The sequence below is a fragment of the Pithys albifrons genome, chromosome 16, assembly GCF_047495875.1.
Source record: "Pithys albifrons albifrons isolate INPA30051 chromosome 16, PitAlb_v1, whole genome shotgun sequence".
In the NCBI taxonomy this organism is placed as follows: Eukaryota; Metazoa; Chordata; class Aves; order Passeriformes; family Thamnophilidae; genus Pithys; species Pithys albifrons.
In genome coordinates this window covers 11,002,941-11,026,963 of record NC_092473.1, presented here as the reverse complement: position 1 = coordinate 11,026,963, position 24,023 = coordinate 11,002,941, and the positions used below count along the sequence as shown (strand labels likewise).

Sequence of the window (24,023 nt, the reverse complement as noted above, 5' to 3'; positions counted from 1 at the left end):
TTATACAAAGAAGCCCCACTTGTGCAAAAACTAAGACAATCTTTTTGATTAAAAGCCCTCTGAGAGGGTGACCTTTATCTCATTAGTTCAACCACAGTTGTTTCCATTAAAGCTTATTCACAAGGACCAAATCTTGAGGTTCTTAACTCAGAGTTTGGTCAGGTCAAAGAAAGCTTTTTCTTGAGTAATGGCCCCAGGATATGGCCAATCACAGATTCCTGATCTTCCTGTTGCAGGTAAATTAAATAGGACTTCAGAACAGTTCAATTCTAAGGATTGTCCAAAAAGAAAGGGTTGAAAATGAAGGAAGAAACTCTTAGCCCACCAACCTATCATTAATGTTATCAAATTCCATATTTTAGCTAAGCCCAACCTCATAACATAGTCGGGCAATATCCAAAAACACACCATCTACCAATTCAGATGTTTCTTACCCTTAGTTCTATTTCATTCAAATGCTATGGAGTCAGCAGTGGAAGTGATGCAAGGGGGTGCAATTCTGAGAAGTCAAGGAGCCAAGAAAATTAATTTCCCCCAGATAATTGTGCCTGTCAACATTTATGAATCTTGCTAATTGCATTCCTGTCGCACTGAAGGCCCTTTGCTGAGATCAGTGCCTGTCACTGTAGCAGGTACATGGGGTGGGTTTCCTCTCCCTTCACTGTCTCAGAATTGGCTGTCTGGCTGCAGGGAGGTGTCTAGACTCCCACTGTCACCTGTAGAGTTATATCTGTTTCCAGAAGCCAACTCATTGTATCCAACCTGTACCTGAGGTGTGATGAATCACCCTCTGGCTGTTCTTACCTCTCTCTGTTGATGACAGGGAAAGCCCAGATGGGTAGGCAACTCTGTTAAGAAGCTGAAATTGGATGAGATGGATCCCACCCAGGTTGCTCACACATCGCTAATTGCAGTGTCAAAAGATCTTTAATTTACTTAAAAGTACACACATTTAAAATAGCCAGCTCAGGCACTTCAGGGTGGGCCATGGGGTGTGGTAGGTGGGTTTTGGGACCTGGCCTGGATCGAGCAGTTGTTGTTGCAGACCACACTGGGAATGTCCAACTGACCTTCCTCAAAGTCAAGATGACCACATCACCATGAGCTGTGCAGCTTGTGGAGAGGTGAGTGCTCCATGTGGGAGCAGGGCAGCAAAGAGTGAGGGAAGGAGCACATGGAGGTGACAGTGGCAGTGGTTTTAATTCCTCAGCTGTAACCACCAGAAAAGGCTTTGGCTTTGCCTGTGTCAAGACAGTTGAAACCAAACTCAAGAGCTCCCAAGACAAAACCTCTTGTCTTGATCTTCCCGCTTCTAAGTGGCTTGGCTGCAAACAGGTTCTGCAGCTGATGCATAATTAAAAAGCCATTTCCATTCATTTCACAGGCAGTGCCCAGATCTCTCAGATGTCCATTTGTTACAGACTACCACCGATAGAGCATTAAACTTGGCCCTAGGCTGTACTTCTGTGCCTGCCTTTTTGCTAAGCACATGTGTTTCTTCTGTCAATAATTACAAGAAATTGAGTCTTGGCTCTTTTATTCTGGGAACTGCCCTGCTGCTGGAAAAAATCTAACAGAAACTTACTAGTGCAGAGTGTTTTACATTGGGACACTGCTTGGCACAAGAGATAGCTCCTTCTGACAAGTTAAATGCTAATTTTTATTGAAGGTAAGAGTAAAATGGGAAATTGGTCTCTGCACTTCACTTAGGCAAGAAATTAGCAAGAAATCTGCCAGCAATCGCTGTTTCAACATTATAAACTTTGCTTTACAACATACTGCTGAACCAGAGGAAGCCCTTTGATTATTAGAAATCCATGTGGATTGCTGATTACTGGGGAAAATACATTATTTTTTTCCTTCACACAGAGACAAATGCCCGTTCCTTTGTGGGGAGCTGAAGCAGTAATTACCACAGCCACTGCAATGTGGCAGTGCTGTAAGCCTGGGCCAGTGATCCAAGATTTTAATCAATCAATGGAAGTGCCTTCGGCAGAAAGAACAAAGTTTAAAGGAACAGTCAAGACCAGGGAATTTTGTAGCTGTACCTGACCCCAAGTCCTTTGAAATCAGTGGCCATGGGTTGACCTGTGTGCTGCTGCATGTGGCTGCTCAGTGCAGCTCCAGCACCTGGGTTTTTGCTTGGGTGCTTGACAAAACCGAGGAATACTTGTCCAAATTCTACCAGTCAAATGCCTAAATATTTATTTCACTTTGCATTTTGGTAATTTGCAAGGAATATTCGTATCTCATCTGGCAGGTGTCCAAATACATGGGATGAGCTTAGAAAATGGAGACAATAAATAAAGGGTGTAAATTTTTTTTTAATTCAGCTTCTGGCTGGTTAGAAACATTGTACAGGTTTTTCTTCATAGGCACCAGGAGTTAAAAAACTTACAATTTCTTCTATTTTAAGGAAAAGCTCTGAACCTCATGTCTCCAGGGAGACCACTTAAGAAAAACAAAATACCAAGAGATGAGGGGCAATTCAAAAGAGTTAGAAGCAATGTATTAATGTTAGAAATATTGATTGGTTTTTCTGGAATTTAATTTTCCGCTCAGCACCCAAAGGCCTTAGGTCCTGAAAGGTGCTCTATTACTCATTTTATCTATAAAGCTCTCCCCCTAACCACATCCTGTAAAAGCACTCAGGGTGTTATATGGTAATTAAAAGGTGATTTTAATATTTCCTGTCATGCACTATAAAACATCTTCAATCAGCTTCCTGTAACTATCTCATACATAAAAAAAGGAATATAGTATAAACAGAGAAAGAAAATTATTGTGAAAGTGGTTCTGTATCAGACTATGCAAAGATTCCTCTGACTTTCTGCTTGAGTGTCCTTTTTTTTCCACAAAAAAGAGTAAATCATCTTGGTTTCCTTGTCTGCTCTGCCTCTTAGACCAAGACAGCTAAAATCCCCAGATGCTGAGGTTTTTCAGGCTTGTTTCCCATTTGGAGCCTCATGGGCAAATTACTGTGTCATACAAAGATTTTCTGTAAGAAAAGAGAGGAATTTATTCCTCAGAGTTCAGATTTCTCCAGCCTTTGTGCTGTCCCATCCAACAACATCAGAGATGCCTGATTTGAAGTGCAGTGGTAATTTTTGTGCTTCTGTTGTGACATTTGGTAATGTGGGCTGTAGGCAAAGTGACCTGCCAGATGTTTGCATCAGTTGTCCTTCCTGAAAGAGAGAGGGAGAGATATCTTTCAGAGCAGTGCTCTGTATGGAAGAACATGATTATAAAAGAAAGTCCCAAACTCAGACTGGTAAAACATCCTTTCTTGCACAGAGGCCCTAATGCTGTGTAGTGCAATTAACAGTGATTTTTTTTTGCTGTGAGATTTCAATTTCTGCATTTACTTTGGGTTTTCTGCTTGTCTTGTTGCCCCTTCAATATTTTTCTCCCTACACTGAGTTCAGTATCTGCACCCTCCTTTCCCCCAGCCTCTTCCATGTGATCTACATGATATCTGTCTGTCAGCAGTTTGTAGGCAGAATGATCTCAGGATTAGAAAAATAACTGCTAGGAAAGATATCTCAGCTTAACACACCTAGGACAGCTTTGGGCACAGACAGAGATGCATAAAAACCTGAACCACACATAAAAATACAGATTCGCCCTGAGTTAATGTTTTTGACCCATAATCCAGGACATAGTTAAGATCTCACTTTCATCAGCATGAAGAGGAACAGGGTGTTTAGAAACTGTGGGGTATAATTCAGAGTATTTTATAGACATGGATGTTGTCTCACTGGGCTAATTTCACAATATCAAGCCAACCTTTTCTACTGCAGTGCTGTGCTCCAACCAACACCCATTAATAGCAGGAAAAGCTAGAGTTTTAGATTCAAATTCAGGGGGATTATTTAAGTGCTGAGACTGTTACAGGTTTTTTTACATACCAGGGTTCAAAAGAACAGCCGCAGGGATGGACACACACATCAGTTCAGTGTGAATCTGACAGTGGTTGGTACACAAAGATTTAGAGTGATGTGAGGGATCTGAACAGAGACTGCTGAGAAGTTACTTGCACTCCCTCATCATTTCCTTGTGGGTTGCATCTTGATTTCTAGCCATTAGAAACTGGCTCAAGCCCTAAAGAAGGATGTGGAATAATCACACTATAATTTTCCCACTTGGTATTATTTTTGTCACTCTCTAGATATCCTCAGAAATATTCAGCCTCTTTTTTGATACTGTTAAGGTCTCTCAGACTTCCTGTAGTGGTGGTGTCTATAAACTGACTGTACCTGGATTAAGCCATGTTCCCTTTTCTTGGCTTTGTATTTGTTGCCTTTCCATTGCATTGAATGTCACTTTGTCCTTCTGTGGCAGCAGCACGGAGTGCAGAGCACCTGCTCTGACCTCTGGGAATTTCACAGATACCAGAGATACCCATGCAGGGTTGTTTTTAATCCTTCCAGTCTCTTTTATTCACCCGGGAGTTTCAGCCATCCCTTGAACATTGTCTTCCCTCCCTCTACCCTTCCCTAAATCCTCTTTCTTCCCAGCGTAATGCTGTGCATTGGTTTCTGCCCTGCCATGCTTCATCATGTCAAGCCCAACTCCACGCTCAGCAGTTCTGCAAAACACTTAGGTCCATGGTAATCTTTAAACTCAGAACATCCTGAAGTGCTCCACTTAACAGAGATCAGATCATTCATCTGCTTAAAGATAAGCATTTGCTTAAGTACTTTGCTGAATTCAGGCCTAAACACACACATTAAATTCATCAGCTAGGACCGTTGACCAATTTTACCACAAAGGTGCCTATCTCTCTCCATTGACTATAAAGGGAGTCTAGATTACTAGTTTAAACTAGGTAGCTAATCTTCAGACAGCTAAAATTAGGTGAGAGGAATCCCACCCTCTGTAACTTTCAATGGTGTCAGGCACTGATCTCTGTTGGGGGCCCTCCATCCTACTGTGAGGCAATTAGTGAGAACCAAAAATGGTGATGGTCCCAAAAGGTGGTGGCGAGGGAATTTCTGGCTCCCTTCCTCCAGCACTCCAGTACAATAGGTTGGAAAGTTAATGGTTTATTTCATTCTCAGACCTGAATTCTGCCCTGCAACAACACTGGGTGATTTTTAAATGATCCCTTGGCAAAGATGACATTTTGAAGTCTGTGTTCTTTGAAGTGAGTTACGTGGCTGTCCTGCTGAAAAATTCCTCAGAAAACCTTCAGCCTTGACCTAGTGGTTCAAAGTTACAGAGATTGAGCTGAAACGTGACTTTAATGTTATCTAAGCTTTTTGTTTCAGTTTTGATCATTAAACTCGGGGTTGCCACATAGTCAGGAGTGATATTGGGTTTCTGCCAGACCTGCCAGTGGCACGAACACATGAGCCATTACGTACACAGTAACTCAAGAATGTTGTAAATGCTGATGTGTCTGCAGGGTTGCCATGTCTATAATGTAAAATGTGAGAGCTCTCAGCTCCACACTAAAACAGTGTCTATTTGAAACAGAATGGTTCTGCAATGACAAGGATTTGCACCTCGAAAACCAGAGTGAGGGTCCAGAGTAGCTGATGGAAGGGATGCACCCAGCTTTGCCCTCTCTGGTTATAGTGTGATACACTGCACTCATGAAGCTGTTGAATTCGTGTCTGCTTCTTTTTTTTTTTAATTCCTGCCATGAGATCCAAGGAAATAAAAAAAAACCAAACCAAACCCCAAAACATCAAAACCCACCACCACCAAACCCCACAAAAAAGCCCCAAGCAACCAAGCAAAAAACAACAAAAAACCCAAAACCAAACCAAAACCCAGACCAAGACATGGTATGTGACTCCCTACCTGGCTTCTTCATTTTGGCTGGTATCAATTGCCTTGGAGATTTTGTAGCCCAAGCCTTTATTACCAAGCCCTGATTTTGCATAGCATGGTCTGCTTGACCACAAGCAGAAGAGATTAATTCTGGGGTGAAGAAAAGGAAATTTCTGAAGATATTCCCATTTTTCTGCTGAGTTTACTCTCTTGCAAGTGACATATCTCATTAAACTTCCAATGCTGTGACACAGCTCTAGGTCCGTTCCTTCATCCAGGGCTGCTCACCAACTCACTTTTGGGCAGGACTATGAATCAGTGGTCTATGGTCAGGCACACAATCCAAACCAGAGCATTACAGCCATGTGCAGAGGGCCAAACCCAAACACAAACCCATCTGACATGGGCACATGCCTACAAGGTGCAGAGGAGCCTGTGCTTGCTGCATGGCAGCTTCTGTCCTTGGCATGCCCTGTGTGCAAGCGCTCTGTCATTGCGAGATCAAATTTTTTTTTCTCTTTTTTTCCCCTTCCCTTGTGTCATTCCCTCCCCTCTGTATGCCTCAGTTGCTTTGTATTCACTTTCCACATCAGTCCTCCAAACAGGAGCCTTCCTTCTGTGAGCAATGTGGGCATCATGAATGTAGAGATGATGCTCTTCACCCTGCTCATCCTGGGCAGAAGGACCTCCCTGTGTCTTCTCCAGCTGGTTGCTGACACAGAACAGAGCAGCAGAATCAGCTTGGATCTGACATACGGTTTTGTCCTCCAATAATACTTGCTCTTCTTACGTGATACCCAGTGTTCCCTAACTAAACGTCACTAATAATAATGGAAATCCTTGGAGTGGAAAGACTTGGGATTTCCACCATGAAATGGTTCATTTGTAAATAAAAAAGTGAATCAGAAACTCACACTTCTTGAAGCCAAGAACATTATGTTGGCACTGACACGTCAGAAGGGAGTTAGGAAAGTCTCTCCTGCATGGCAGTGCTTCCTGGCTGATCCACAGGATTCCTCTGTGCTCCCCACTGGGACCTGCCCCAGACACAAGCAGGGACAGTGGAGGATCAGATCTCTTGGTCTCTGCCCTAGGAAAGAAAACCTTGTGTCCTGACAATGTATCTGAGCAGCACAGTCTGAGCAATACATTGAGGCATTAAGCTGTGCAAGAAATGGAATGTCATAATTACTCAGTTTTGGGGGAGGGGGGGGAATCAGCAAGGGAAATGTTACCCCCCCTTCCTCCTCTCCCCAAAGCATGTCATTGCTTAACTGTGCCTCTGAAGTGTTAGTTTGCTTTTGGCATTTTTCCCCTTTATCTAAACCTCTCAAATAAGCCCTAATGACAGCATGAGTTGCATGTTACTTCATGTACTGCCTTGCAAAGAGCTGGAATTCCTTAGGTGTCTTAAATTATGGGCTCCTTTACGACAAATGACTTATATTCTGCCTGATATTTACTAATATGCTGCAAACAGCACATATATTGGATAGAGTTCATATCATTATTGCACAGACACTCAATAGTCTATATACAGTTAAAGCCTCCTGTTTTATTGAAAATGGACTTAACTTTCTAGTGAACTCTCACATGGGACAAATACAATGAGAATATTGGCAGATCTGTATGTCACAACCAGAAAAACTAACTACATAAATCCCTATCAAAGCTTTACCCCTAATTCAAGCTCCTTCATTCACCTGAATGAAATAATTATTTGATAATAAGTTCTTAAAATTTCCTTTGGTTTTTCTACTTGAATCTTTTTTCTTAATTTCATGGAAAAGTCTGACAAGCCTTTTTCCAGCATATTTGCACTGGGTTGGAACCAGAATTTATTAGAAATAATATAAGAAAAAGCTAATCTTAGGGAGTTTTTCTTCCTGGGAAAAAGCAAAAGGATCTGAGGAGTTTCAGTTAAACAACTGCTATTATAGGGCCATTTCTCCCCTGGCCTATAATAGGTTTTGTCATTTAAACTTTTGGAAACTGGGAAAGCAGGAATATTCTCTGCTGCAATAGAAATTTATATCTACTTTGCACATGTCTAAATGAGCACAGGAGGGACGCAGTGGTGGGAATCTGGACTATGGATCTGCACAGTCTGGACCACTAAGCTTTTGCACTGATTCCCAGAGTGAGGAATGATTGCTCTGACATTTTTCCCCTCCTTTCTTATGAGAAATCCAAAGCTGCTATTTTTGGCAGGCATGAACAGTATGATCTTTGGTACCTTACTTAAAAATGTAATCAATTTTTTTTTAATTGCCACATCAGCTGTATGGTTCTTAACACTTTTAAAATGTTTCAAGCATTAGAAAAAATTTCTATAAACTAATGAAGAGGGCTCTTAGCACAACATCCTGCTCTCTACAAAAGCAGAGTCACACAGAATATTAAGCCATAAGAGATCATACACTTAACACTTCCACTGATACAAAGCCAAATTCTGCTCTCATTTGAACTGCATGAAATCTAGGCCAGCAGACATGAAAAATACCCCAAACCTGCAGTTTTCATGCAAATGAAAATAACTAATATATGAGAGATCTTTGCAAGGGTAGGTACTATTCTTGACCTCTTTTTTTTGAGTTTGTTCCTAATTCAGTAACATTGAACATGACTTTAACTGTATGGAGTTGCCAGCTCTAAGAACTCAGGTCAGGAAAAGTGCTGGGTTTTGTTGTGGTTTTTTTTCCCTGGGTCTATGTATTTCTTTCAAATAAGAGAAACCAATGTGACTGAAGCATATTATTTGAATGGAAGCAATTTCTTATGCGCTGTGCTGTGCTGATTTGGGCTAAATGGGAATCTCAGGAACTTGTCACTTGTGGATATTGACATTTTCTGAGGTATTTGTAGGTGAGCTTTTATTAACAGCTCTGTCCTTCAATGGAGGTTAATAAATCACCACTGAATTTGCAGGCACTCTCAGAATAGATAGGGAGCCAATTGGGCTCTGAAAGATTACTCCTTTATTTGTTTAGCCACTGGCTCTTTGCTTGTAACCGATAGGTTTAAGAGCTGGGAATGATGCATTTCCCTGTATGCTTTAGTTGACTTGTTAGAGATAGTTGTTTGTGTTTGATAAACGAGATGATGAGGAGGAGCTGGCTAAATGTGAGGGGCTTTTTTTTTTATCTGCAAATGTTAGAGATGGGAATTCCTCAAGTAGGCAAAGCCACTGGCTTCTGGCAATGAGTAACTGTTTTGTCTTGGATGCAACCTGAGCTCATTAGTGCTCTCTTCCTTTCACACATGCACACACACCCTCTTGGGTCTGATCCAGACCCGTGTGATGGCTTAGTGGGAGCCAAACTGCTGCTTCTCTCCACTTGGCTTAGAAGGCTCAAAGTGTGTAAAATGCATGTGTGTATCAGTGAACCCTCAGCTGCTTGAGAACACAATTGATTGCACTGGGAAATGCGCAAAGTTGCAAATGGAAATGTGCTAATTGTGCAAAAAGGGGAAAATGTGGGGAAAGTGGGGGAGCCTTTCTGAGGGAGCCACTGCAGTTTGGAGAAGTGTCAAAATGGACCAGGCAAGTTTAGGGGCCAGATTTGTGTTTATGTTGATTAAACACTGGTGCAATTACTTGCAGTTCACTGCAGCATTAGACAGAGAATATTGGGCATAAATAGCTGTGAACACATGGCTCCTATGTCCTGACTGCCTGTGTAAAGGTTCATGTGTAACTACTCAACAAAAAAAAATCATATGTCTGTAGCTAAAGTGCACATGAAGGGAAACATTTCAATTTTAAAATCCCATTGCAAATGCTGAGATCCTAAGTGACAGATTTATATTTATGGTATCTCTCAGCCAAGGTGACCATGGGCACTCACTTTGGACTGAATGATACTCAGGGGTGTCATCCAACCTCAGCTATTCTCTGATTCTACAGCCCTGCCCTTGGACATTGCTGTAGTGTCAGATGGTTCAAATTTGCAAGTTGTCTTCAGTTTGGCTTTCCTACCTTACATAGAGGTTATTTTTGATAAATGCATAATCTAAAAATAATGATTTGAATATAGTGATTAGAATTGGGTCGAAGCAACTGGGATATGAAGTGTACCCTGGGAGTGTTTGGAGATTGAGTATTCTCTGGTAGCTCCCCAAAGGGTCTTTGAATAAACTGCAAAAAGATTGATGGTTTTGCAGTCTATGTGGCCAGTGTTCAAAAGTTTCCCCCTTATTGGTGAAAAGGAATGGGTTGAGTGATGCTGGGCTACCTTAATTATAAACTATCTCAATGAAGAATAAATGCATAGTGTAAAAAATGAAATGAAACAGCTTTTATCCCCTTAGGCTTATACAAAAAAGATTATTTCCCTGGTGAAAGCAGATGTTTAATTGCTTAAGACCAGAAGCAGAATAAGACATGGCTGGTCTACCTGTGTGTGTGTTACAGCTGCGTGTGCTGCGTGCTTAACCTGCTGTGTTACAGCTGCAAACTGCATCTGTTCACAAGGTAGCTGTGAACAGTGTCATGTTGTCTAAAAATCAGACTCTCCTGGTATGGTGAAGGAATAGGGAAATGAATGTAATTCTTGCCATTATTATGAGTACCTGCACAGAAAGAGTGGGAGTAAGCCTGGTACAATGCCAGAGGTTCCTTCTGTTACTGAATACAATGCAATAGTCCCCATGCACTACACAGAGAGGTTTTTTGAAACCTCTTTCCAATTCCACCACTGCTTCATGAGCCTTTGGTCGGTCTGCCTGGAGCCTGGGACTCTGCACTCAGCCAGGGCTGCATTTCAGCTCATGGGAGCTCTTCCACCAGGACAACCTCCCATGGGATTGTAGGACTGTGCAGCAGTGCTGACAAACTCACAATGTGTGTTAGAGAAGTGGAAGGAGAAGGCACTTTGAGACAAGTAACATGATCAGAGTTCAGAAAGTCATACATTGTTTTAAATTCATATTAGCAGTTTGTTGCTGGGTTAATACTGTAGCTGAGCTGCAATCCCTGCTGTTGGTGTTTGCAGTGGGCAATGGCAGATAGGGCCAGCATAGCACTTCTCAAGGCAGGACTTCCATGACAAATATATTCCACCTTTATTTCCTCTGTATCTGTCAGGGCAGGGAAGGGAGAAGAAGTTGCTTCACTCTTGATGCAGCTGGCAATGATGTTTCAAGGAGCACAGAGATATCTTGGCACCCTGTGTGACTTTTGCAGGACCAAGCCAGTAAAGATTAACACCTGTTTCCAACAACCACATTCTTAACTAGTAACTTCCTTCCACAAAGCTAATTTTAATTATTTTCCTCTCTCTTTTTGTTTGGTTTCTAGCAGCACACAGTTTTGTTGACAACAGAGGCTTGTGAGTTGCAGTAAAGCACAAGTGGTGTCCCATGTGCCCTGGTAAGTCTCTCAAACAAGCCAGCAGACACACTTCCCCTTGGAAACCATTCCAAGGTGAACACCTGGGATGTCATCATGACACATGGTTTGTGAAATGGGAAATCTGAACTTCAGGTCCAACATACATAGAACTCCTCCAAACCTCTAATTTAGGGGGAAAAACCCCCCAAAAACAAAAACAAAAACACCAAAACTTTTATCTGGCTAATTTTATTTAAAAATTTTGTTCAGCTTGCTTGGGTCTGAACCCTTGGGAGAACCTCAGGAAAAGACAGCAGGAAGAGGAAAAAATTTTTAAAAAACAAAGGCTTGTGAAAATCACAAATGAGAGAAAATATGCAATACTCCCTTATTTCTGGTTGCAGAGCTTATTTTTACTATATGCACAGTCCCGTTAGCTGGTTGCCATGATACAGGACAGTTGCAAGAGAAGGTGCAGAGTAAAGAGGTGAATGGGTTCAGAGTACTCCAGGGAAGTATAAGCTTTCTATGGTTTTTCAACATCTGACCTCCTAAAGTCTTTCTCTTTGTGTTGCCTTTGAGGGATGGACATGAAACTCCCTGCAGAAGTGAGATATCATTGGCATTGTTTTGGCACTCAGCTGATAATTGCCCTCCCAGCTCCCCTGGGGTGAATGGTGATAATTAATATTGGGATTAATACAAATAGTACCAAGACTGCTGGAGAGCAGTGGGTGTTATAAAGAGTGTCTACTTCTGCAGGAGCTTGGCAGGATAGTGATGGAAAGGAAAGGGTAATGGGAAGTGAGAAATATCTCCAGGAGCTAATGGAAGCACTACCGTGCCATGCTTTAATGATACTGTTGCTGAAACAATAGGATGCTTTGGCTGGCATCCTCCTAGACTCATTCCTATGGTTTTCAATCCTCAGGTGGCATTAATGGCAAGGAAGGCAGCTCCTTCTGGCTTACTATTAAAATGAGTAATTTCTCTTTAGGTAAGTATCTGGCGATGGGCTTGGAAAATTCATCAAACCTACCCTGGACACTGATAACTACGTGGAGCAATGAAGGTATTGTCAAAGAAGGAAGTTTCAGAAATAATGGAGGTCGACAGTTCACTTCCTCAGTGTCTTTCTGGTCCCTCCCAAGGTTGGTGCTTGGGCCAGCTCAACATCTTGACCATACTCTTCAAGCTCTTGAGTAAGCTCATCATCTCAGCGGTCGCTCATATCTTTCCTACCCTTCCATGAGGCAGCTTTTCTGTGATACGACACAATTCACTGGAATTTTGGGGAGACATAAAGCCCTTGGTGCTTCACAAAGTCTCCAAATGTGGAGTAGTGACAAAGAAAGGATTGCAGAAGTCCTGTCTCACAATAAATGAGGTGAGATTACAAACATGGAACCTCACAGCAGAGTTGCCAAGTCAGGGAGCCAATGTCTTGCTGTGAACCAACTCAAATGAGGTGAAGAGAGCCCGTGGTCAGTTTAAAGAGCCGGGCCACCCATGGCTTTCTTGAATTGTCTTTATGTCCCAAACTTTTCTATGATGAAACCCCAGTTCCACCTGGGCACTCCTCTACTCAGATTTTGAAAATGTACTGCTATGGTTCTATTGTATATTTACTCATCTTCTGTGAGTGTTTGGGATAGAAGTCTTAAAGGCTATTTTTCAAACATGGTCTATCAGCTGGCAGTAATAAATAAAAACATGGATACACTTTGACTATAAAGGCGAACCAACATCCCTCTAACAAAGACAGTATTTTCTGCTGCTATTGTACACTATTGTGTCACCACACTTGGCCTTTTGCAACCCCATCTCCACATGCTTTGGCCACAGCCAGAGGACTTGCAGGCCTTGCCTTTCCCCTACCCGTGCAATCCTGCTCTCAATGAAATCAGGGCACAGCAATCCCCGTCTGAACATGACCTTTCCTTTCAGCTTCTCCCTGGTGAACACACTTGCAAATGGCTCAATTTCCTGCTGGCTCAGTGTAAATTTTTCAGCATGGGGATTTCTGTCTGGTGTTTCTTTGCAGCATGAAGCTAACAGGGGTTTATGGCTCAGGAGGGACAGAAACTCTGTCAGGCTAAACTTTTGATGTATGATCCCACCACGTGTCAGTCAAAATAGCTCTGCTGACTGACTTCTTCTCCCCTTCCCCTGTGATGATGATAGTTGGACCCTGTCAAGGAAGCACTGACAAACCCCAAATGCTCCAGCTCTGTATATACAGAAAGAACAAATATTTCTGTTATCAGTGGAGCAGGGGAAGGGTAGTGCTAGGAAATTTTGCTGACAAACTCAACTCATTGTGCAATTAACTGGCATAACTCGACACCTTGTATTCATTTGCATATGTTTAAATGAATAGGCAAGTCCTAATGCTGAAGTTGGCACTCAGAGATTTGTATGCATACAAACACACCCACATTTGTTATAAAGGTCATAACTTTCAGAATGGACTCTGTCTCTTTTTCATTTGATTACACCTATCTCCCCATGTAGAGAGTTCTAAATTATTTATAGAAGATGCCTCGTTCCTTATAATATTTCTAAACTAGGCATAAAATCAAACATTGTCTCACATATTTTAAAACACACAAGCTCCATTGCTGTTTTATAATTGCTAAGTAACAATGTTTCATACTGCCACATTTTTTATCCTCCAGATACAGCAATACAAACAGATTATCAGAGGAAACCTGAGGACTGCAATATCTGTTTTATGATAAGAACATTTAGTAACTTGATGCCTACTGTGCGCCGGTCTCAAAGACAATGTACTGGTGGATATGTGATACAGAATAATGAACCAATACAGAGATACATTTGTGTTGTTCTCTGGTTAAAGTGGGAGCTGAGATTTAGATGGTTTGGTGGTGTTTGTTTTTTTTTATTCCTGGTCTTGCTACTGGTTTAAATGACTTGTTTAAGGCTGTAGAATATTTTCAACCATTTTGAAAGTCTTGTGCTTTAAAATGGAGAAAAACATAAAAAGCTGTCAGATGTGCACCCTTGTGTATCATTGCATGGGGGCGTCATCTTTATTAGACTAACATAATAACCTAATGCAAATGTCTAGTATAAAAAATAATGATAATTAGCAGTAACACAGGATGGCAAATAATCACCTTCAGGTGACAAATGTAGGAAAGCTGAGAAGTACCGAGAGGGGAGTAGGACTTCTTTGGTTGCTTCTTAGAACTAATTACCTAATAAACCCAGGATGTGATTGTATGATACTGAGTCACTGATTCAATGTGAGATGCTGTGCTATATTGGAAGATGAAGCAAAAAGGTATTTTGAGTCTCTCTGGCTAGAAGTAAATCTCTTATCTAAAAAACCACATACATTATGATTTCAGATATCTGCATTTTTCTAGCCTAATTCTTGATTATTGCAGAGGAGGTATTTGTTTAGAATGGGACTCTTCCCAAAACACCACCATTTAAATTCTCCAGCTTGCAGCAACACACTTTCTATTTTGGCAAGATGAATTTTCTGGTATCTGCATACCTCTCCTGTTCCTTCCTTCCTGTAATTAGGAGTAAATCTGCTCCAGGACCTGTTCTTTTGTAGAAGGCACCATTTTTAGAGCAATACGTCATTGGCAAGTCATGACACTAACAGTTCCTTGGAGAGGGCTGCCTCTCTGAAGAGATATAGTATCACCTTGATGACTGCTAGACACCACTCAGTAAAGAGCTCCATCAGTTGGTGAAGAAGCAGGAATAAACTCATTTTAGCTATAAGGATGCAGGTGTAACCTGCTTATCAATGAAATAGCCTCCAAAAGTTATGCCTATTTTACCTTTTCCTATTTCCCCTCAACACTCCCAGTAACCTTATTTTGATTTTAGGGATTCAAGTTGAGCTGTATGGGTAAATAATATTGGGTTTTTTCCCCCCTCAGAAATATTTATTTGTGTCTGAAAATTAATCACTTCTATTTTTGCACTCCTGTGCTTTTCCTTTCCATGGACATTGGGCTGGTAGTTTTGTATTGGCACAAGTGTTTGCAGAATGCAAACATCAGAAGGAGTTGAGTCTGTGCCTCCTTTCATGGGACTGAGGAATCACTTGTGTTTACGTGCCATGGCTCTTTTTCTCAGTCTAAGCACTTGCCCATAAAGAGGTTTGTGACTTGGTTACTGATCTCAGCCTTGTTAAGCTGCAGATGAGAAGCCAATGGTTTCAGAAACTGCTGCTTCACAGAGCAGTCTGGTCCCCAAAGCTTTTCTTTCTTTATTTAAGATGAAGATCAGCTGATCAAGGTGCTAAAAATAAGCCACATGACAAAATTGACCCATTCATCAGCACAGTGTAGAATATTGCCAAGCAGTCAGAGGGCATTAAAAATATTCAAAATAGAACTGAGGAAACTAATATAAACAGATGTGAAAAGAGCCACAGGTATATTCATCATGTAATAGCATTTTTGGGTACTTTTCTGTGCTGTTGTGGGGGCAGTTCAGAATAACTTAATGAACAAGCTCCAAGGATGCTTAAGGGGCTCAGTCCAAGAGACAAAATTAGATGTCCAAAGCTGGGAACTCTTAATGCTGCCAACCTGCTGGCAAACTTGGCCTTATCTTTAGTTACCCAGTACCCTCTTCAGGAAGTGGATGCTGGAAAGTGAAACCATTCTCCTTGTCATGATGATATTTCCTCTTCTTACTTATACCCGGAAGGAAACCCAATGGATTAACACATTGGTTTTACTGTTAGGATGATTCACAGGATAATGTCCCCTCTGGTCCTCCATCAGCTGCACTGCCCTGCTGTCTGTCCATCCATGCATCCGTCCATCCATCCATCCATCCATCCATCCATCCATCCATCCATCCATCCATCCATCCACCCACCCCCCGCAGAAGTACGAGCTGAACCAGCCCTGGTGTGTGTATTCTCAGCTGAGCTCAGAGCACGTTCGGAAGCAACACCCAGAGCTGGGATTTCCTTTGTGTCAGCACATGGAGGGGCTCTCCACTGACTCATGGACTGGTCCCAAAAATAGCAGGTTCAGAAACCTTCATGCCCTTTCTGTCCTGGAAAACAATGCCTCACACTTTTTTCTCCCTAAGTATGAAAAAAATTCCCCTTTTGCTTCCAAGTTGGCAGCATTAAACTGGAGTGGCTCGGTCCAGTGCTCAGGGCACCTGAGAGTGTGCTCTCAAGGAGAGGAGTTAAACACTGGGACTGTTATTTACTTCTTTCTCAGCAGGGATGTTATGTAGTTCATTCTGATCAGGGCTTTTTGTTTTTTGTCTGGGGACATGGAGGCTTAAAATGGAAAGAGATTCAAGCAAAGACCACTCTTCACAGGCTGTTGGGTTTTTTTATATTTTTGCAGGGCAGTTATAAGGGCACAGACAGAACCACCAATGAAAATAACAGGAAGAAAAAGGAATATTAATGAAGTGTAGGATCCTTCACACAACTGAAGTGCTCATGTTTTTTTGGAGTGTTTTCTTATTTTCTTGTTATTTATAAAATGTCTAAACATCTGTCAAGCCCATCTGAGAAAGAGCATGACCCTTCTATATATAACTGGCTTGTCAGTGCTTTACAAATCCAGTAGCCAAGTCTCTGTGGGTTGGCAGCTGCTGGTGGTCTCTCTACCGACTCAATTCCTGTTGGGCTAGAAGGGAGTCCTCAGGGAATAACATCAGCAGTGGGACCCCAACCTCTCAGCCCTTCTGTTCCTGGCACCCATCACTCATGCAGCTTGGCTCCTCACAAACTGGCAGCATTCTGATTTTGAGAACTGATCTGCTGGATTTTAGCCACACTGTCTGTAAGGGCTTTATCCAAACTGCATCTCTTCAGCTGAACACAGATTGGGTTTCTGGGGTAAGCCATGCACTCTCCAAATGTTGGGTAGGCAGTCTAATAATATCAGAGGTGGTTTTCACAGCTTCAGATAATTTTCAGAGCTTCATTTCTTCAGTTTTTCTGAAAATCCTGGTCTTGCAATCCCATGTGGGAACACTTTCAGGGAGCCAGGTTGTTTCCTCTGTGGAGATGATGAATAACACGCAGTGAACTGAGAAAGAGAGGAAACCATGCTCCAATAAAAAGTAATCACAAGCACTAGACAAAAGCATTTTAATATATGACTCCCTGAAAAATAGGAGAGGTGAGACTCAACTGGTCTGCTTTTTAAAGAGAAAACCCCAGATCTTCTCTAAAGTATGTGTTGAGCTTTTGAAAGTCTTCCACTTCCCCCTCCTCCTTGTCCGTCTCTACAATAAGTACAATTGTTAGACAAGGCAGGTCTTTGTGCTCCAAATTTAATACATAGTTTTTGACCCACAGAGTGATAAGCTGAAAAATAAATGGCTGGATTTTCCCCAGTGTTGAAGAATGCCTTTCAGATTGACTTGGGAACTTGCCTATTCTCGTCTGCCCACCTGGCGTTCACTTTGATATCCCTAACATTATCATAACTTTTATTGTGTTTTCATGTCACTCAAGCCTTCTTCACTAAATTACTTTCGTTTATACATCCTCTCCTGCTATTTGGTCTCATCATCATCTAAGATTTAGGGTGAAAAACTTTCTTCTATTTGACAGGGTGGGAGGTGGAAATTACTATGTGAACAGTAAACTACAGGTTACATAAATAATATGTCATTGTATATCTCCCAGTGGAGCCTTAAATCAATTCATTAGTTTGTATAAAGCTTTTGTCTGCTTTTTAACTGCATCGTATCCAAGTTGATTGCACATTTGCTCTAAGTTTGTTGGTTTTTTAATTTCTTTATGTCACCAACTTTCAGGATTCTTATATAGTTGTGTTGAGTGTGTTTCTAAAGATTGTTTTTCTTTCTTTAGAGGCTTGGTTTATGTTTTTTCCTCCACTTCTCAACACATCCCTAGCCTGAGGCAAAAGTGTGCATTTTGTTCACCAAAGGTAGACATGGGGATATTCTTCCCTGTGCATGGAGTGAAAGGCAAGCTGAGATATGCTGGATTAATGACTGAGGTACTGAAAAGCTGCTGGTTGATTCAGAGCAAGCCATTCACTTGCTTTCATGCTGCTACATAGCAAGAAAAAAAATCTATAGACTGAAGTGTACTATGCAGGTAATTTACTTTAATGCCAAGAAGCCTCCTTCCCTTTTCACAGGTTAAATTTCCTTTACAGGCATGCCAGGAAAGATTGCTTTCTGGTTGAAATTGAGGAGATTATGGTAACCCAGGTGAACCATGTTTTAGAAGAGGACACAGTTGGTGGAATAATAAATTTTTTTTTACAATCTTTAGTGAAAAACTTAGGAAGTTACTAGTTTGGGGAAACAAAGAAAAGAAAGACATTTTATTATATTGTCAGTAACTGCCCATGCTGAAATACTGGTCTAGCTTGACTGCAAAGCAAAACCAGACATTGCTTTGATATGATGACCGATTTTATTATTCCAGCTGAGATTTTTCTGTTTCATTTTTTCTGCAGGTCTTCTCTGCTCAGTAAATCAGGAACTGTACAAAAGTCCATTACAATGCAGACTTGATGTACAACAATATTAAGCAAGAAAATATTCAAACAGCCATGAAACAGTCCTCAAAAGTGCTGCTCCTTGTTTCAATCCCTGCAAGAAATCAAAACCTTTCAAGCAGAGCCAGATTTTAACGAAGGATGGCTGTTTAAAGCAGAGTTGCCAAAAGCCTTGGCTGTGCCTGGACTTTTATTTTAAGTATTTGTACCATTAAATATTAATATAGGTCAAATAACTGATCCCCCTGAGCAGATGAAATCTGCACAATGAAAACAAACACACTGTAAAACATGAGCCAATTTTACCCACAATGTTCCTGCATAAATATGCAAATATAGACCCCGATTTCCCTGAACAAGTTTTCTTATTGACGTTCTGGGAGAATGAGAAGGAAAATATAAAAATTAAATAATAGTCACAGCACTGAAACTTTTAAGAGCTGATCCAAGGCTCATTGACTTCAGGGAGCTTTGCCTCTACTACCTTAAAGAGCTGCAGTGCTGCAAAACCTGACACACACACAGGGAAATCACAACGTGGTGCCACACAGGCAAGGCAATGTCACATTTGACAGCAGGCATGCCCTTAAGGACATATTGCTAGAAGAATTAAAAAGAAAAATGAGGAGTGGATCTGTTCATTTTTGCTGGCATCTCCTGCATAGTTTTACTACAAGCTCCAAAGTTTTGCAGCTGTCCTGGCTGCAGCTTGGCCCAGCCAAGCAGGCTCTGTGTGTTGCCTTTGGAGCCAGGAATTGGGGTTTTGCACCTTGGACAGCTGGTGATATTAAGAAATATGTGAGATCCTACAAGAATGTGCAAGATATCATAGGCATTGGACTTTGGTGAGGTCCAGGCAAGATGTATGTACTCTTTGTTCAGCTCAAAGTCAACATTTTGAGGAATATTGATGAAGAACATGCAATGAAATTGAAAAGGAGAAGTACATACCAAGGATGGAAACTGAGAGTTCATTGACTTGATCAGCTTATATACTCCCTCCAACACTGTTCTAGAGAGGCAGCCATGGGAAGCCTTTGCCCTTGATCCTTTGATCTCATCTGTGTCCATCTTCACAGCTGGCAGAAGCTGCAGTTGGGTTTGTTCATTCAGCAGCAACCTGGGTGCTTGAGGCCTGGCTGCTGTGGGATGTGTGAGCACTTGGAAGGGTTTTGAGCTTGAATTGGAAATGGTAGAAACTTTAAGAGGCTGTAAAAAATATGCTGGATCAACTCCTGATACCTGTTATTTCTCAGCAAATTAGGAATAACTATTAAAATTATGGCACTGGCATTGCAAAGATGTACATTAAAAATAATGAATGAAGTTACAAGAGCACTTAAAATAATAGTTTAAATTATGCTGAGTAATATTTTTTGATAATTCAATGTTTTAAGGTTTTCTTTAAAAAAAATAGGAAGTGTCAATCCTATCTAATCTCATGTTTCCAGCAGCTGAAGAGTTAAGAATAATCCTGATACTGTGAAATTTAGAAACCTTCACACAGGGAAATATGGATTCCTATAGCCAGAGTACTCTGACAACACACACAACAGTGGATGTAAAAGTCTGATTTCAAATTTTGAAAGTGAAAAATTCCATGACCTGAGCTTCATTTTACCATTTTTTTTGCTACCATCATGCTTGGAAGCAAATAATAGAGAAGGACATATATTTACTTCAAAGGAGTAGAAACTAGATTTTCAGCTTCCTATGATGCAGCTGTGAATTACTCCCACCCAGTAAATAAAATCAAAGCCATAGAAATATTTCCATCAGAAAAAACAGCTTAGGTTTCTCAAAATTTTAAAAATATTAATTAGAAATATTTCAAATATTAACTAAATACATTTGTACTATCAAGCAATAAGTTTTGTTTTGAAAATAAATTCTAAAAAACATCTAAATGTTCAAGAAAAGTCCATGCAATAGAAATTTTCCATTTAATTTATTTTTGATATAATCTTTCCACCTCATTGAACTCTGTATTTGAGGAAATTTTCTCATTCCTTGCATTTTGATTAAAAATTTTAATCAGGTTCCCTAATGATGTGCATCAATCTGGAGGCTGCTTCTTAAAATCTAACCCAAACAGTCCAAAATATTCACATTAGCGTGCTGATGTGAATGAGACAAAGCAAGGCTGGCTTAAACCCAAGTGCTCAGCCCTTCCAAAGCACACTGATTGGAGTCATAACCATCCTGCTAAATGGAAGCTGGTAATTAAAAATATGCAAAATGGTTTGGAAATAATGTGTATCTCTCTGAATGTGGATTTTGAATATGGGTGTCTCTCACATGGTAAAGTGGATAATTGCCTGCCTATCCTGCTTCTATTCATTGTGAATAATTGAGTTGTTGTCAAACACTTCTAACAGTGCCTATCACAATAAATATGAGAAGACAGAGGGGCTCTTTGAATAATCTCATTTTTGTGGCTGAGGAAGCTGTTTCTTTTGTACTTGCCTGGGGAATGGCATAGCAACAGGAAATAAGACCGACAGAAAGAATGGAGAAAGCACTGCAGACTTTGCTTTATTGCTTTTTTTTGTATCTCTGCATTGCATCTCATACTCCAGTCCCACACCTGTGTTTCTCCAGGGACTTCATTTGTGCAAAATCCCATGGCTCGCTCATTACAGCAGCAGCAGGATGAGCCTGGTGGATGGGGACTGTAGGGTGGGACCAGGGTGCCAGACATGCATGAGGAGGTGCCCAGGTCCCCAGCTGAGGTGCCCCTAAGTCATGGGATGCTTGCCAGAAAAGTGGGACATGTTTGGGTAAGGAGTGAATGAACACCTACACAATGCTCCCAAGCTGCAAAATGTCACTGGTGTGACTGAAAGCCCATCAGAGCACACAGAAAACTTGCTTGTATATGACAAACCAGACTGACTGCGTGGAGGGGGTGTAGCTGTCTCTGAGCAAGCTCATGTGCTGCCCTGGGCTTTGCTGTAGTCCTTGGGTCCCACAGAAGGACTCAGGTGACTCTTTTCATTACCGTGGCTCCAGTGGTGACCCTTCTCTTGCAGACCAGGGTGACTTTTCTTCCAACAACCTGTCCTGGAACACCTCCCTTTGCACATCCTTCCACCACTGTGCTACTTCCTAAGCCCCATTTCCCCCACTGTCACAGCTCTCCATATGCTACTGCAATTCCCTTCTCCCCATCTTTTCATCTGTTCCTTCCTACAATAGGCTGATTTCAACAAACCCCTTGCACTTTCTGTTGTGGTGCTGCTTTGGGAGGGTTCTTGTGCTTTGCATGCTTGGACTTCTGCACAGAGTCATGCAGAGGATGTGGTTTGAGTGGCTGGAGCTTTGAAAATGTGACAGTGATGCTCTCAGAGACTTGAATAAGCAGGTGGATTTTTTCACCTCCATTTGAATTGGCACACAGCATGGGTATACAACCCCATGTCTCGAAACAGCTTCCTGTCTGGTCTCCAGAGAAACACTGACCTCCCCTCCTTTGTTACCTCACACTTGAATTTCAGTTTTACTGAGAGCTGTGTGCTCTCCAGCATCTCTCAGTCTCTTCCATACAGTTTCTGAAACAATAACACAGGCTGAGCCAGAGGAACAGCCACGGGAAGAATCACTCTCACATCTCCATCCTCAAGCTTTTCCTGAGGATCAGGATCCTGCCCGTAGTGTTTCTGGACACAGAGCGATGAGTTTCTCAATAATTTCCTTTCTCCATTAGGGCCCTGACATTTCTGCTGCCACCTTTAATGTAATGCAGAGGTTAACCCAGAAAGTCATTGCTTGTTGTAGCAACCAGAGCAAACCTTTGATAGCCAGAGGCTGATTCAGCCTTCACCTTCAAATAAGCAAGCTTTTGCCACAGTGATAATGCAGCAGTTTGAGGGCCCAGAGATGGTTTTGCCTGTGCAGCATCGCTTTTGTAAGGAATAAGATGCACTTGGGACTTATTACAGTCCCTGGCAATTAGACAGAGTGCAGCATCTCCAAAATGCCATTGTCCACACAAATTAAATAATTAATTCTGTACCCCTGAGACAAAGGCTGTTCCCAGTGTTTTGAGGGCAGTGGTTAGCAATGGCAGTGCTGGAGGCAGCTGACCTAGCCGAGTGTGTTGGCAGCCTGGGGGTGCTGGGGAGAGGAAGAGGGTGCTGAGGCCACCTTTCACCTGGGCAGCTCCATTCCTGGAGGCCAGGTGACTTCCAGAGGTCTCACATCAGGTGCAGGGCATTGTCATCCCTGGAGTTCACCCAATGACTGGCTGAAGGCAACAGGCCCAATATCTCTTTCCCTACTGTAATTGTTGGTGTGTTTTAATAAATTCCTCCAGGGACACGTGCCATGTAAAACGTGTAAGTCAAACAAACCGGAAAGCAGATCAGCTTTGCACTGTCATTTATATTGGAAGAGTAGGCATGTTAAATCTCCTTTTCCACAAATCCCTTTCAATAAATCAGTTTTGGAGCAATGCAGCTGTTTGTCAGGTGCTTAACTGGTGCTGTGCTCTCAATGAGTCTCTGTGTTGAAGGAAGTTCTTGAATGTTATGCTAAAATATACCGGGCAGTTTTGGAAAAGGTAGGTGTGCATCCAAATAGCTGGAGTGAATGAGTTCATTCTATATATCAGGGAAATGCACAGCAAGCAAAGGGTGGACAAAATTGTAGGCCAGGTACTTTGAGAATGTTCTTGGCTGGCTCCACAAGCAGGTGTAAATCTGCTGGATGCATTAAAAGCCAGTGCAATTCAGATACAAAGTGAGAACCTTTGAGTAGCCCTGGAAGAGACAGCCTGGAAGAGAGGAAAGCCTGGCTCCTGCTCATTAAAATAGCTGTGCCTGGGAGCTTGTTGGCTACACCTGCTCTATAGGAGTACTGGCAGTGCTTCCTGCAGGGCACAGGTTGGGCACTGTCTCCTGAAGGCAGGTATAATGCTCAGAGGAACACCCCAATATATACAAAGTATCCTGGGCACTGGCACTGATTAATAGTATGGAGAAAAGGACTATGATGAAAACATGAAATGGAGGTGATTAGAAAATTGGGCAGCTGATTGTTATCAAAATACCTTTCACTGGCTCTGTTCTAATGAATAAAGTATCGTGGCTGCTGAGCTGGAAGGTCCCATTCCATTCCACTGCCCTCATTCCCCTTAGTTTTGCAGGATATATCTTACATGGGAGAGCAGAGTCCCAGGATTTTATCTTAGCTACACATGATGTGGGAAAATTATCAGCCCCTGTACAAATTATTTAGGGCAAAATACCTTTGTTTCTGATTCATTTCCACTGCCCTTCAGACTGGTTTAAATGTGTTCAAGCAAAACGAAGAAGGAGGCAAAGCACCCCGGCTAAATCTTGTGGGATTTTGGTAAAAATTAGTTTTCTTTACTCATTTTTGAACCTTAGAGATCTGCATTGCAT

At 41.7% G+C, this 24,023-nt stretch overlaps 1 protein-coding gene across 2 annotated transcripts in view; it reads left to right on the top strand.

Annotated features, from left to right (window-relative positions):
• The window catches only part of PDGFA (platelet derived growth factor subunit A), an 87,704-nt gene extending 69,065 nt beyond the window's left edge, over window positions 1-18,639 (top strand). The window contains exons 7-9 of one of the 2 annotated variants that reach the window (XR_011699170.1): window positions 11,078-11,149; window positions 12,108-12,261; window positions 18,577-18,639. The gene's annotated coding sequence lies outside the window, so the exon portion shown is untranslated. Of the gene's footprint in view, window positions 1-11,077; window positions 11,150-12,107; window positions 12,560-18,576 lie in introns of those variants that run through there. The other variant, XR_011699169.1, reaches the window with a different exon arrangement.
• Window positions 18,640-24,023: the final 5,384 nt, after the last annotated feature.